Below are 16,658 nucleotides of genomic sequence, written 5' to 3'. Positions count from 1 at the left end.
CTCATAAAAATCATAATGGATTAATGTTATTACATTATCAGTATTCAGAATACAATGTGAAGCTAGATCATCATTAAATTTGTCTAAATGGAACAACATTTCTAACACACTATATGTAGATGAGTAAATAACCCAATGGCTATAATCTATAAAATTACTTAAATACATAACAATTGTTATGTATTAACATTCTATAACTTTTCAGACAATTTAAGGGTTCCATTATCTTTTGTCTATTTTTGTTTTAATAAAAATAAAGTTATTACTTTTTCTGCAATTAAACAGATTTATTATTGATTTGGAGGGGAAGTATTTGTAATATAAAATGCAAGTGTGTCTAAAAATTGAAGCACAAAATAAAGCATAAAGAAGTATCTGGATATCGCTTACCAAATAAAAACTCATACTTCTTCTTTAATTAGAATTCTGCTCATTTTTTTAAATGTGATATTTTCTGAGAAACATTAACTGATCTTGAAATTTATAGCTCAAATCTTCAGAATGAATCAAACAGTCTATTCGTGGAAACTTGCTTTCCATTGGCACTAAATGGTTGATATGTTTTAGTAACAGTATTTAAAAATGAGACTGGCCTTGGGGAAATGATCCCTGGAACATTAAAATGACTACTGTTAATTAAACAACTTTTTATCTCATAGGGGAGAATATAAAATGTTCATAGAATCATCCATATTTTCAGTGTAATGATGGCACTTCAGTACCTGTTTGACGATACTGAGCTACTGGACACACTGTTTAAGCCTCTTGGGATTATCAGTATTAATAAGCCGAGAACATGTGAAGAGTATAGATTTTAATTTTCCCTGAAAGATTTTCACACATTTTTCTGGGATAAATTCTGATTCAATATTGATAACTGATTGTTGGCATGCACTTAAATTTTGCAAGGTTTTCAAAATTTTATTTTTTTAAATTTTATTGGTGCATTCTAATTATACATAATTGTTGGATTTATGGTGATATAGTCATACATGCACAAAGCATTATTTGGTCTACTTCATTCCCATATCTCCCCTTTCTTTCTCCAGGTCCCTTTTCTCTGCTTTACTGATATCCCCTGTTTTCATGAGGTCCCTTTTCCCACCCCCTTCCTTTTTCTCTGTCTAGCTTCCATATATGAGAGAAAACACATGACCTTTGAGTTTGGATAATCTCACTTAGCATGATGTTCTTCAGTTCTAAATCTTTACCATTTTCTTGCAAATGCCATAATTGTAATTCATTTATTTTTTTTATTTTAAGCATAATTTTGTAATAATTCTTAAAGTTATTAAATTCACTAAACTAAGATAATAATTGGCATGTATTTTGTTGTTGTTTGGTACCTTTAGTAGGTTAACTATTGGTATGTTTTACTTAGTAAACAAAACCAGGATTCATATATTATTACATGGCAGTTGTATCTTATAATGTCTAAATGGTTAAAGTTACAAAGAAGTATTGGAAGTTTTTTATCCTTGGCCGTTTTTATTCTGAGGCTATTTTAATCTAGATAAATAACATTAAATTTTGAAGTATAATGAGATAACAAAACTATAAAATAACTCATTTCATTTCATCTTATTTATTGCATAATCAAATATATTAGGTGTATACAAACAGTATAGTCACAAATTAGTGTGGTGGGGTGATTCAGAAAATTCTAATGAAATCTTTAGGGGGGAAGAAAAGCCATGAAATACCCCCAGGAGTTTAAGGTCAACATATGCATGAACAGGGGCCTTCACAAAGGCTAAATAGGATGGCTTATTACTTTCATTTTACTTCCTTCCAGAAAAGAAATGGATGGTTCCTAAATGTGTAAAATTTAGAGGAAAAATTCCTTTATCTTTATTTTCTCAGGAACCCAAATAAGAGTAGTATAATAGGCTAATTATTTTTCCTTTTTAAAATTCTCCATGGAGTATATGTCTGTGTATATAAATATGTATATATATATATACGTATATATATATATACATATAAAACTTAAATACACACACACACACACACATACACGTGTGTGTGTGTGTGTGTGTGTGTGTGTGTGTCCCTAGCCATTTCAAAGTTAAGACATATTTGGAGCTGGGGATGTGGTAGAACATTTCCCTAGCATGCATGAGGCCCTAGGTTTAATCTCCAGCATGGGCCAAAAATAAAAGTATTTATTCTGCCTCCATTCATATCAGTCCCAAATACATAATTATACACCATACTAAAGGTAATGTTTATAATACTGAGCAAGAAAAATCAAGTAAAAAACAGTCCATTCCTGAACCATGAATCAAGCTTTTATTTCGTCTTAAAAAAATCAAACAAAATATTCTTATGACCTCAGCAAGAATGCCATGAAAATCCCCTTCTGAAAAACAGTTAAAACTTCAGTGGAACCAGTTCCTCATTAGCTACCCCTAAATGATAATCACACATGTATCCTTCACATAACAAAAGTGCACACACACATATGCATACACACACACACACACACACACACACACACACACACCAGATGCACAATCATCACTACAGAGTAGCACATTCCTTTATCAAAAGTTCCCTTGGCCAGCCACAGTGGGGGGGCCTGGTGCAGTGACTCTGGAGGCCGATGGTAGAAAGTATGGTAGACACCAATAACTTAGTGAAAAAAAAATTTAAAAGGCTGAGGATGTGGTTAAACACCCCTGTGTTCAATCCCCAGTACCAAAAAACAAAATAAATGAACAACAAAAAAGTTTCCTTAAGTTAAAGTGTATGATTCATTCATTGATTACATATTACTGCCACCTTGTGGGTGATTCATCTTAATTATTTTAGCTAAAACTTCTTTCACATCACAATTTTGTATTTGCCTGGGGGGAAAAAAGTCGATGATTCTTTTCCTATAGACATTTTGGTTCACCTACCAACTGGTAGACAGACTGTTAGGTGGTAAATTTGAAGACTAAAAATAGAAAGACTCCTATCCCCAAAAGACTGCATTGTCAAATTCTCCTTTGCTGAAATTCATGAAACACCTCACTTGTTCTAGTATTTGGTCCATAGATTTGAGTTTCAGAAAATAAATTTAAAAATTATTTCAAAGTTTGTCTTCCACTTGGGAATAAGGAACACAAGTCAAACTCATCTAAAAGTAGAGTTTAAACACTAAAAGTTTATAAATAAAAAAGGTATATAAAATACCATTTTGTACTTTAAACTGGGGAATGTATATTTTTAATAAGCTGACTATCCATTCTCTACTAACTTGAAAGTTACTCTTTAGTAGTCAATTCACTCAAGTAATTAAAAACATCTAACTAAGCATAACAACAAAGAGCCCATCAATAAATGGGTAAATAAATGAAATAGACATTTTTTCTAAAGAAGAAATTCAAATAGCCAACAATTATATGAACAAAAAATGTCCAACATCTTTAGCAATCAGGGAAATGCAAATCAAAACTACATTAAAAATTTCATCCCACTCCAGTTAGAATGACAATCATCAAGAATATAAATATTAATAACTGCTGGCAAGGATACTGGGGAAAAGAACACTTATACACTATTTGTGTGATTATAAATTTGTACAGCCACCATGGAGATCAGTACAGAAATTCCTCAAAAGACTAGAAATCACCATATGTTACAACCATATCACTCCTCAGTATTTATCCAAAAGAATTAAAGTGGGCAAACTATACAAGTGATACGTGGATAAGCATCTTTATAGCAGAGCAACTCACAAGAGCCCACTCATGAAGTCAATCTAGGTGTTAGTAAAGAGATGAATGGATAAAGGAAATGTTGTGTGTATACACCCTGGAGCTTTATTCAGCCACAAAGACCAAAATGATGTGATTTAAAGAAAAATGGATGGAACTTGAGAACTTTATGCTAAATGAGATAAATCAGACTCAGAAAGTCAAGATTGTATGGTTTTGCTGATATTTGGAAGATAGAAAAAGGAAAGGCAAAGGATCCTCATGAAAATAGAAAAGAGACTAGTTAGCTGGAGGAAGGGGATCAGGAGGGAGAAGGGGATGAAAGTGGGGGAAGAGGAGAAGAGACGATGAAACTGTGAGTTGTGCACATATAAATTTATTACAGTGAATCCCATTCTTATGTAAAACTATAATGCACCAATTAAAAAATAATAAAATAGAATTAAAAATACTGAATGCCCTTATGAGAACTTTCTTGTAGAGGCTTTGGAAATTTGTGTTTATCGGCAATTTACAAGAATAGTTTATATCCCTTTTAAAATATCAGAATATTTTTGTGTTCTTGCCATATTTCTGTCCCTCAGATAGCATTAAATAAGCAATTCAGTATACAAGTACTATAGAATTTTTCTTTTAATATGCTTATGACAAACAATCAAATCCTAACCATCAATAGTAAGGAAAGACAGCTAAGTGAATATAAGACTAACTGCAAATAGAAATGATTTGGATGTCCATTGACATTTCATTATTTTTGCCTAACTATATAATTTTAAACAAAGTAATTAGGAATTATTTCCTTTAAAGCAAAGTGGTGACTATCCTTGTTTTACAGGAAAATTTTGAGGGTAATCAATAATTCATCAGTTAATAAAAAATAAATGATTCTAGTCAAGCATCTACGACAGAGCTCTAGCACGATGAAGATCATAAGCATTAGGTTCATTTTTCCTTGGTTATCCAGTTCTTTTTTCATAATAGAGACCACTGTATTTTCAAACCAGATGAATATAGATAAGCACCAATTCTTCAAAATTATTCCTAATAAAAATTCTTGTTAATAATAAGACTTATGGATTCAAATAATGTTCTAAGTGTTTTTTGTTTGCTTATTCCTTTTTCCTTTTCAGTGCTGGTGATCAAACTCAGGCCTCCTGCATGCTGGACAAGTGCTCTGCCACTCAATGTCATCCCAATCCCTTTTTACTCCTCTCGTTTTCACAAAAGTTTAATGAAGCAAAAAAAAATTCATATTTCCACTTTATAGATGAAGACACGGACACAAAGGAAGCTTTTTAATTGCCCCAAATCAGTTATTAAGCTGAGAATGAGGGTAAATATTTAAGCATTCTGACACCAAAAACCATTTTTTATTTATTTTGTAGTCGTTCTTTTTAGTTATACATGACATTAGAATTTAGAAATATCATACATACATGGAGTATAACTTCCTTTTCTTGTGGTTGTACATGATGTGGAGTTACACTCATCATGTGTTCATATAAGAACATAGGAAAGTTATATCCAATTCAGTCTGTTGTGTTTCCTATTCCCAATGCCCCCCACCACCCAGCTTCCTTTCATTCTCCTTTGTCTAATTCAGTGAATTTCTATGCTGCCCTCCCTTCCCCACTTATTGTGAGTTAGAATCTGCATATCAGAGAGAACATTTGATTTTTGATTTGAGCGGGGATTGGCTTATTTCACTTAGCATGATAGTCTCCAGATTCATTTATTTTGGCAAATGACATAATTTTATTCTTCTTTATGGCTGAGTAATATTCCATTGCTGTATGTATACCACATTTTTTTATCCATCTGTTGAAGGAAATTAATTACTCAATGGCATCTGTTCCATAGCTTAGCTATTATGAATTGAGCTGCTATAAACATTGACGTGCATATGTCACTATAGTTTGCTGATTTTAAGTCCTTTGGTATAAACTGAAGAGTGGAATAATTGGGTCAAATGGTGGTTCCATTCCAAGTTTTCTGAGTAAACTCCATACTGCTTTCCAGAGTGGCTGCACCAATTTGCAGTCCCACCAGCAGTGTGCTTTTCCCCCACATCCTCAGCAACACTTAATGTTGCTTGTATTCTTGATAATTGCCATTCTGATTGGAGTGAGATGGAATCTCAGTGCAGTTTTAATTTGCATTTCTCTGATTGCTAGAGATGTTGAATTTTTTTATATATATATTTGTTGACCAATCATATTTCTTCTAATGTAAAGTGCCTGTTCAGTTTCTTTGCCCATTTATTGAGTGAGAAAAACCCATTTTCTAACAGATAAATTACATTGACATGAAATTGTTCACATTATTAATAATTTCCAAAATTATCAGTTTCTGATTTCTTTTCATTTAACAGTTAATGGCTCGACATATATAGCCTTCTCCTTCTACATGTAGTGCAAATAGCAAGAGATTTCAACATTTTTCTGGGAAATTTCCTCAGCTAAACATTAAAATTTATCATTTTCAAATTTTGCTTTCCACACAAATGCAAAATGTAGTTCTCCTAAACTTACTGCCATTGTGTAACAAGGATCCCATTACTGCATCTTCCAATAATACATCCCTTATTTCCTTCCAGTCCTCACCAGCAGTGTCTTTAATAACTATATCTTTATCAGTGAAGTATTCATGGCAATTTAGGTATTCTCACAATTTTTGCTAACAGTTTTTTTTTTTCATCTACTAAACTGAAATTTATCTAGGAGAGCTGAAGACAGTAAAAGTAAAAATACTGTACATGTTGTATTAAGGCAGACAGCTGACTTTGGATCCCAGCTCCACTCCTCTATACCTATAATATCTTGGGAAATTAATAGTTCTGTTTAATTTTCATGGATTTTATAATGGGGATAGCAATAATAACTGTTCCAAACAGTTTTTACTAAAATTAAATAAAGTAGTATATATGTACACATTTATTTTAATATGCAATTATATAGAGAGAATTATATTATATATATGCTACTCATTTAATTCATATATGTATAAATTGTCAAACATTTAACTAAAGATGATAAGCACTAAACTATTAGCTTCTGTTATTAGTCATAATAATACTATTATTGTTACAAAGGTGATATTAATATTATAATTAATAAATAAATTTAAATTCTCTCAAAAAATTTTGGAATAAATTACAATGAATTCTATCTCAAGTCAAACATTTTAAGTAATAGATCTTAATATGACAAACATGTCTATTTGTAAACATGAGGAATAGTGTTTGAATTAATATTTAAATTCCAAAATTAAAAGTTATACAGTTAAAATTATACTATTATATTTCTAAAATGTGGGAGAGAAAAACTCTCTTAGCTGGCTCCTTTGCACCAGCCATTAAACAGGTTCATGGTTCATTCATCATAAAAACAGCAAATAGGGTTGGAGTCATAGCTTAGTGGTGGAGCACTCGCCTAACGTGTGAGTCCCTGAGTTATATCCTCAGCACTGAAAACAACAACAAAACATAGTGAATGACAGTCATAACTAATCTCATCCTGTTCTTTTTTTTTTTCTCTAGCTACTTATTCTTTCTCTAGTCCTTCAAGGCCAACTGTCTCTAAATTGTTGCTTCTGTTAGTTTTCTTAACTTTTTACTCAAGAATAACTTCAATCTGATTCAGGCTCTTGCCTGTCTTTCAAATTCATGTGCAAGTAGAAATCAAAGGATTTTGAAAAGTATCATTTCACAACTTCTCAGAAATATTTGGCACAATTAATCATCCCTGTTTAAGTATTCTCCTTCCTTCAAAAATAGCACATTGCCACAATCTACTCTTTCATCTCAAGGATCCAACTCTCTCCTCTCCCCTTCCCACCCCTCCCCTCCCCTCCCCTCCCCTCCTCTTCTCTTCCTTCTCTCTCTCTCTCTCTCTCTCTCTCTCCCTCTCTCTCTCTCTCTCTCTTTCTCTCTCTCTGCCTAGCAAGCCACTCACAGCCTCATGGATTAGAGAAGGACGAGAGATATGAGAGGTATCATCATGGGATCTGGAGCTTGTTTTGGTGGCCATTATCTTACCAAATATTCAAGGCAGATCTAAGGCAGCCTGATGAGACTTTTGACTTTTCCATCTTTAACACCTCACATCCAGGCATATTCCCATATTATTATTTTTTTAATATTATCCCTTGATTTTAAAACAAGATTGAGAAACAACACAGGGTCCAGTTGGAGTTAAAGCAAGAGACCTAAAACAATGAAATAGCAAAGACTCCGTTTAACTGGAAGACTGCCACCTAGCCACTTTGGTATCGTCGTACCTCTGAGTCAAAAGGCTACAGAGGAAGTTATGGTGTTAGTTGGTGATTGATCCAAACTATTTGGCAAATGAAAAACTATCTGACTTTCAACCTTGAAAATGTTAAGGAAGGTTGAAGAGATAGGAGGTGACATTCTCCATAAAAGCTACTATCCCAAAGTATTTGTGCCAATGAAAAGAGAGAAAATTTGTGTCTCTATGATAAAGAAGTGATTTGAATATAGAATAAGAATTCATCTCAATACTTATTTTTCTATCTTTCATTTTCTGACTCTGGGGAGTCAGAAATTCCAAAAATCCAGAAGTAGAGCTGTATATCATACAGACATTTTACACAAGACAAGTATAAATTATGTCCTGTCAACTCCTTTCTTATTGTTCAACTTTGCCTTGAATCATCGATTTTTTAAGTGCCTAAAACCATTATTTCTCTTAGAGTAGCCTTCACAAACACAAATGTAACATTTTTTTTCACTTAATCAGTGCTGAAGACTGTCAGTGTAAGTTCCAAGAACATGTTCACATGGAGCATGTTTAGATGTGCTTGATTTTTCAAAATTATGAGTAAAACATTCCTCACGTCCCACTACTTAAACTGCATTGGTTAGACTATTTTATTATTTCTTTCTCTATGTTCACTTAGTCCTGTGAGTAAACAATGAAATATACGATCAGGTTTTAAAGCATTTGTTCATCAAAGAGTGCATTATTTTAAATATCTGAGTCTTTCATACAAGGTGGTAAGAAGCTACTCAATTTGCCCTTATAATTAAAAACCTCCAATCCCCTTGAAAATGCATGTTGAGGAATATCTTTGGACCTCTCTTTGTTTCTTTCATTGACTTGAAGCAGTTTGTTATTTCCTTTATGTGTTTTCCAATACAGAACACCTCCTTTGTAATAACATCAGAGAGATTTGGATTTGAAGATTTTCTCTATGGAATTCTGTTCAAAATGCTCCTTATCTTTTAACATGCTTCAATATGAATCACTGAGAGGCAAGGCGATTATTCTATTTTTGGCAATGCTAAGGGGTAGTGGTGATTACTATTCCAAGTGTTGTTAACAATCATGTGGGACATGTCCAGACGCCGAATAATCACACAAGAGCAGTTGTTATTTATTTTATTAATACTGATTAACTTTGATTTTAAAAAATTGTTTTAAGTTACTTTGAGACATTAATCTATACTCGAAAATCAATTTTTCAAGAGAATTTGTTGCATTTCTTGCAATTGTAATTCTACTTTCAGCCATATTTCAGTGTTCCTCCTGCTCTGACTCCTTATACTCAAGTAAAGAACATTAATTAAAATATTATTGAGAAGCAAGTTAAGTCCTACAGACAGGTATAGTGTGCATGGTATTGGCTTTCAGTCCTGAAAAACAATTTTTGTGGTTGTTGTTACTATTTTTAGCGCATTTTAATTATACAGAACAGTGTGCTTCACTGTGACATATTCTTAACAGGCTTAAAACACACTTTGAGCATTTCCACTCTCCTCAGTCTCTCTCACCCTCCTTTCTCACCTCATCATGACCCCCTTACTCTTCCCTAGTAGTCTTTACTCTATGTTTTGGCATTTTAACATCAATGAGATGGAAATTTCCTTCTGCTTTGGTCTGATTGGGGTTCTAAATACCTCCAGTACCTGGATGTCCATCTCATTCATAAGATTTGGGAAATTTTGTGTTATTAATTTATTGAACATGTTTTCGATGCCATTGATCTGTATCTCTACTCCTTATTCAAGACTTCTGAATCTTAAATTGTCCTAGAGATCTTGTATAATCTGTTTTGAGACTTTTTTCCCTTCATTACTGTCTGAATGTTCTAGTTTGTCTGCCCTATCAAGTCCTGAAATTCTTTATTTTGCGTGGTCTTGACCATTACTTAGACTTTCCACTAAATTTTTTTTTATTTGATATATTGAGCTCCTTATTTGAACATATCTGTCTGGTTCTTTTTCAAACTATGAATACTTTATTGAATTTCTCATTCATATCCTTTCTTCTCACCCTTAATACATTCAGTGTTTTCCTGCATTCTCTTAAAATTCATTGATCTTTTCCATCATCATTATTTTCATCCTTTATCAGATATTTTATTCACATCAGTATCTTTGTATTCAGTTGCCAGCAAATTATGAGTTTTAAGAGGAATCATGTTAATTCACTTGGAAAATTAAGAGGCCTAGAATAGCCAAAGCAATCCTTAGAAAAGTGAAGCAGGAGGCATCACAATACCAGAACTTAAATTATCCTACACAGCCATAATAACAAAAATGGCCTGGGATTGGCACCAAAACAGACATGAAGACCAATGGAACAGAATAGAAGACACAGAGACAAACCCACATAAATATAGTTATCTCATACTAGATAAAAATCACCAAAAACATACATTGGAGAAAAGATATCTGCTTCAACAAATAGTGTTGGGAAAACTGAAAATTCATATGTGCTAGAATGAAATTAAAAAGCTATATCTCACCCTGTACAAAACTCAAAGAGAATCAAGGACCTAAGTATTAGACCAGAGATCCCTTGCTACTATAAGAAAAAGTAGGTCCAACTCTCCATCATGGCAGCATCGAAATCAACTTCCTCAACAAGACTCCTAAAGTACAAGAAGTAATATCAAGAATCAATAAATGTAATGGTATCAAACTAAAAAAAAATTCTTCACAACAAAGGAAACAATAATGTGGAGAGATTGCCTACAGAATGGGAGAAAATCTTGGCCACCTGCATCTTACATAGAGAGTTAATCTCCAGGACATACAAATAACTCAAAACACTCAACACCAAAAAAAAAAAAAAAAAAAAAAAAAGGATAACCCAATAAACAAATGGGCAAAGGAACTGAACAGAAGAAGAAGTTTAAATGATCAACAAATATATGAAAAAATGTTCAACATCTCTAGCAATCAGAGAAACGCAAATTAAAGTTACATGATATTCCATCTCACTACAGATAGAATGGCAATTATCAAGAATACAAGTAACAATAAATGTTGGCAAGGATGGGAGAAAAAGGTTCACTCATACATTGCTGGTGGGACTGCAAATTGGTGCACCCACTCTGGAAAGCAGTATGGAGATTCCTCCGAAAACTTGGAATGAAATCATCATTTGACCCAGTTATCTCACTCCTTAGCATATACCCAGAGGACCTGAAATCAACATACTATAGTGACATGGCCACATTAATGTTTATAGCAGCTCAATTCATAATAGGCAAGCTAGTAAACCAACCTAGGTGCCCTTCAACAGATGAATGGATAAAGAAAATGTGGTATATATGCAAAATAGAATATTACTCAGCAAAAAAGAATGGAATTATAGCATTTTCCAATAAATAGATGGAACTGGAGACTATCATGTTACATAAAGTAACCAAATCCCAAAAAACAAAAGGCCAAATGTTCTCATCGATATGTGGATACTAACACATAATAAAGGTAGGGGAGGGAAAAATAGAAATGCATTGGATTAGACAAAGGGGAATAAAGAGAAGGGAGGTGTAATGGGAATAGGAAAACAGTAGAATGAATCAGAAATAACTTTCCTATATTCATATATGACTACACCATCAGTGTAACTTCACATCATGTGCAACCACAAGAGTGGGATCCTAATTAGAATCAGTTATACTCCATGGATGTAAAATATGTCAAAATACAATTTATTGTCATGTATATCTAAAAAGAACAAATAAAAAAGAGGAGTCATTTTGGGTTTTTATTTTCATTTTGTGTGTTTCTATATTGAGATTTATACACCCATTGGATTGGGTTTCTCCTTTACTTCTGTATGAGGAATACTGGAATAACTGACGGCTCCATAGGCACTTCCTGTATAATAGCAGAACCTATTACAACACAATCTTCCCTTGTCAGTGTGTCCTGGGAGATGGGACTGTTGTGAACTATTGAACAAGTGAGTTTTGTAATATACTTTCCCTGTTACTTCTTTGGTGTTTATTAGCATATTCTGACACAACACATACTCTGTCAGAGCCTGAGGACCCCACTTTCCCTGAAGACCTCACCAGAGTAATGTCCTTCTAGTGGATAAGGCAAATTGTTGTGTATGATGGAATATATGGGAATACCCTCTGTGATTACTCCTCTAGTATTGTCAAAAAAGGTACATTCTGAAAGGACACAATGGTGCTGAGTCTCCTTACAGGTGCAGTGCCAACCGTCTTTGTGCTCTTTCTCTGCTGTTGCTATTGGAATGAATGTCCATAAACAGATCCTCACCATTACCAAATGGGGCCTGGTAATTGGCTGGATATTTTTATCCCCTTTATTCTTTATGATATAGTATGTGCCAGAATTCTAGAGGGGCTTGATTGTGTGCGGAACAAGGTATGCTGTCTCTTAGCTGCACAGCGATATAGCTGAGCATCCGGGAATCTACCCAAACATATTTAAAACGTCCTGATCAATCCCCAGCACCTTGACCATGGTGTGGGAAGCAAGAACAGTCATAGGGAGAAAGTGAGCTATGGTGACAATGCCTCAGAGAACTGGCACTTGAATATTATTGTTGTCTTAGTGATTATTTAGTTATACTGTTTTCTAGTGAGAAATTTGTAATGGTCTTATCACTGTTGTTTAAGAAAAGCCAAGAATAAAGTATTTCAAGTGCTCACAGAGTGAAGGAAATATTTGATTATCAAGAATTGATTCTATATTAGAATATATGATCAAACTGATACCCCATTGCCATTTGTCCTCAGAAAATAATTACAAAAATGTGTGTTTGTATGTGTATATAGTACACACATATATGTACATATCACTAGGCCAATGATAAATAATATGACACTGATATCCAAGGTTTTCATATTGATTTTATTATGATAGTTTTTCTTCCAATATTCTTGTCTTTTTCTTCACTTAATGCCAGAACATTGTTTTATTAAAATTATCAACCCCATCAAATTATCACTCGGGATAATGGAAAATAGAACCTGGAGTTTTCATCAATGGAACAAGAAAGGATATGCCAGTAGATTTTAAACCCAGAGACCAAACATCATTGCAGTTAGAAACTGAACAAATATATCTATTCCTGTTATTGACTAAGCAACCTGATTGTGTGCTCTCTCCTGTTTGGAAGAAGTGTGACTGTGCATGTTACTGTCCTGTACTTAGCTAGGGTAAGGGAAAGTTTAGAATACTGGAATGACTGATGGCTCTATAGGCACTTCCTGTATAATAGCAGAACCTCATCTCCTCCAAAGTTCTCCTAGTTGTTTTTGATACACATGTATGTACCCACACACCAGTCAAAAAGATACGATTCATCATGGGGTGTTTGATGTGTTAAATTGCTTTGCTACCACTTTTAAATAATTAACTACTCTGCAAAACCAGCTAAAGGAGCTTTACTGTTTAGTCACTAAACTACTAAGAAATCATGCTTGAGCCACAAATGATGTTTTTGGATATTCTCAAATTCCACTCCCCTGGGATTTGAGAAAGGTACTGAGTTCCCAAGAAAAGAAAGGAAGATGTCTTTACCAAACTTGTGTGACTAACTTCAAAGCAGTTTCTCCCCAACTTAAATGCTTAAATGTTAATTTCCACACAAATCATGAGAAACCAATCAATACTGGCTGTTGGTTTATAAGAATATAAGAAAGTTCCAAAAAGCAATCGCAAATAAATCAATCTGTTGTAAAATGTGTGTGTAGATCTGGAATGTCAATAACAAAAAATATGGACATCAATGACATATTTTCTTACTACATGCCTACTTCTTCGGAAATTGCCTAGGACTCAGTTCCCCTATATTAAAACTATTTAAACATTTTCACAACCGTTTCAAGTACCAGAAATCAGAAACTGATTTCAAGTACCAGAAATCTTCAGAATGCAGTTACTTTCACAAACCTCCAAAATAATAAAAGTTGATGTAATTTTTATTGCACTTTTTCAGATATTAGATCATTTTTAAAATCACGGAGTACAATTGATATTATATTCAGTGAAACTTAAATATGTAAAAAATGTGAAGTGAAGCTCTTTCACTTGTTTATAAATATTTGAAGGCAAGACTGAAGAGAAGAGTGAGTTTAAATTCTAAAGCAGATTGCAAATGAAGAATACAAATGGCATCCAAATGGATGCCTGCTAAAATGTAGAAATTCTATTGCCTTACTTTCCCCCATAAGAGTGAATATTCAAATTGCCTAATGTTTAAATCAGAACTTTAATTGAATAACCCAGATTTTGGGATCATATGTGAACATAAAGGCTAGTATCATTTCACATCTGAATATTACTATAAGTTGAAGGTTCACTAGACGAATGTTTTTAGAAGGTTTGGGTCAGGCGCAGTGGTATGTGTTTGTAATCCTAGCAATTCAGGAGACTGAAGTAGGAGGACTGTGGGTTCAATGCCAGCCTGGGTAATTCAGTAAGACCTCATCTCAAACAAAGAACAAAAACTAAAAGCTGGGTTAGGAAAATACTATGTCATTTGTCTGAGGACAAATGACAATGGGGTATCAGTTTGATCCTATATTCTAATATAGAATCAATTCTTGGTAATCAAATATTTCCTTCACTCTCTGAGCACTTGAAATACTTTATTCTTGGCTTTTCTTAAACAATAATGATAAGACTATTACAAACTTCTCACTAGAAAACAGTGGAATGAAATAAGCAGAACTTGAAAACAGGTTAACAACTTAGCTACAAATATTTTGAAATGTTCAAGATCGATTTGAGGAAAACTGCAAGACTATATGATGAACAGAATCAAAGAACTAAGTAAATGAACCCTAAATAACCTTGCTTATGGCAATGTCTCTTTAGACACAAGATCAAAGACACAATCTATGAAAGAAATAACTGAAAAGCTAGAGTTCATTAAACTTAAAACTTCTACTCTGTAGAAGACAATGTCATAAGAATGAGAAGACAAACCACAGACTGGTAAAAAATATTTGTAAAAATACAGATTATAAAGACAATCATGCAAAATATACAAGGAACTCTTAAAACTCCAAAAAAGAAAACAACAACTTGATTAAAATATTAGCCAAAGACCCTAAAAAAAAAAAACAAATCTCTGTTCTTCTCAATTTTACCACAAACCTAAAATTGTCATAAATGAATATGATATATTTCAAATGATAAAAAACACTCCCCCAAATTTAAACATTTTCTGCGATACTTGAAGGATATAAAACAGGACCCACAAACTTCCTACAGCTGTATCTGAAAGAGTAAGGAGGTTAGAGGCAATGAATAACAAAGCCAACAGGAAAGAGTCTTAGGTATAGCCTACTATAGGGACCATAGAAATGGAGTGTTGGACCTTTTCTATGGAGGTTCAACAATGGATAAAGGAAGAATTAAACAAAACAGTGCTGCAAGGAAATGATGGGAAACCGAATAGCTTTGACGGAATAATCTGCAATAATTCTCAGCTACAGAACTACATTGTCAACTGGACCTCGCCAAGTAAAGAAATTTGCTCTTTTCCTATCCTTCCTCTCTGAGTTATGCATTCACTGGAGAAAGTAGGGTCTAGAAGCTGTAAGGCACTGGCTTGATGCTGAAATAAATGAGCCTCAAAGTTTTAAAAATTTTCAATTGCCTGAATTTTAACAACTAATGTCTATCTGAGAGTTCTAGAAACTGATAGAGATAATTAAGGAATTAGAAGAGGATATCAAAATGGCAAGGTTGGGAAAAAAAAGTATAGGCTTTTTATAATTTTGTTACTAAAGAAATAATAATTCTGTTACAAATGTCTTATTGTATTATTTGCAAGTCAGTTATACAAGTAATATTTATGGCATATATTGACTTAAACTGAGATTAAGTTTAAGAGATTAATCATCTATCCTCATGTTATTTCCTAAACAGGAGAACTCATCAAATCAATTAGTACCACTTTTTTTTTAAGAGAGTGGAGTGAGTGAGAGAGAGAGAGAGAGAGAGGGAATGAATGAGAATTTTTTTTTTTTTTTTTTTTTGTAGATGGACACAACACAATCCCTTTATTTTCATGTGGTGTTGAGAATCAAGCCCGGGTCCCACCCGTGCTAGGCAAGCGCTCTACCTTTGAGCCACAATCCCAGCCCCAGTACCTCATTTTTTTAATGGAAAATTGGTAGACATTTTTAAAATTAATATATTGATTCACAAATGCATGAAATGCAATATATAAAGAATCTGTGTACTTTATCTGTTCATTCTCTTTCAACATTACGTATGTACATATATATGTATGTATATATGTATGTATTTCTTTATTTTTGTAGGACTAAGAACTAAACCTACAGCCTTTCATATGCTAGGCAAGTGCTCTACTACTGAGCTGCATCCCCAGCCCTTCTTATTTTTTATTTTGATGCAGGGTCTCATTAGTTTGCTGAGTCTGGCCTTGAACTTGTAATCCTTGTGTCTCAGCCTCCAACTGGGATTACAGAAATTTCCAATTATTTTAGTAAAAATTATCTAAAGTTTATGTTTAAATTTGTATAACAAATCCTTCCATTTTTAGAAGAAATGTTTTTCATTCTTAAGGAAACAGCTGTATTTTTAAAAACTGACACTTCAAAGCAATGAAAAGAGAATACAGAAAGAAATTGCAGTGCAAATGTTTGAAATAATAAAAATATTGTAGAAGTTATTATTGGAATTTT

This window comes from Callospermophilus lateralis, chromosome 4, assembly GCF_048772815.1.
Source record: "Callospermophilus lateralis isolate mCalLat2 chromosome 4, mCalLat2.hap1, whole genome shotgun sequence".
Taxonomy (NCBI): domain Eukaryota; kingdom Metazoa; phylum Chordata; class Mammalia; order Rodentia; family Sciuridae; genus Callospermophilus; species Callospermophilus lateralis.
This window is presented reverse-complemented; position numbering follows the sequence as displayed.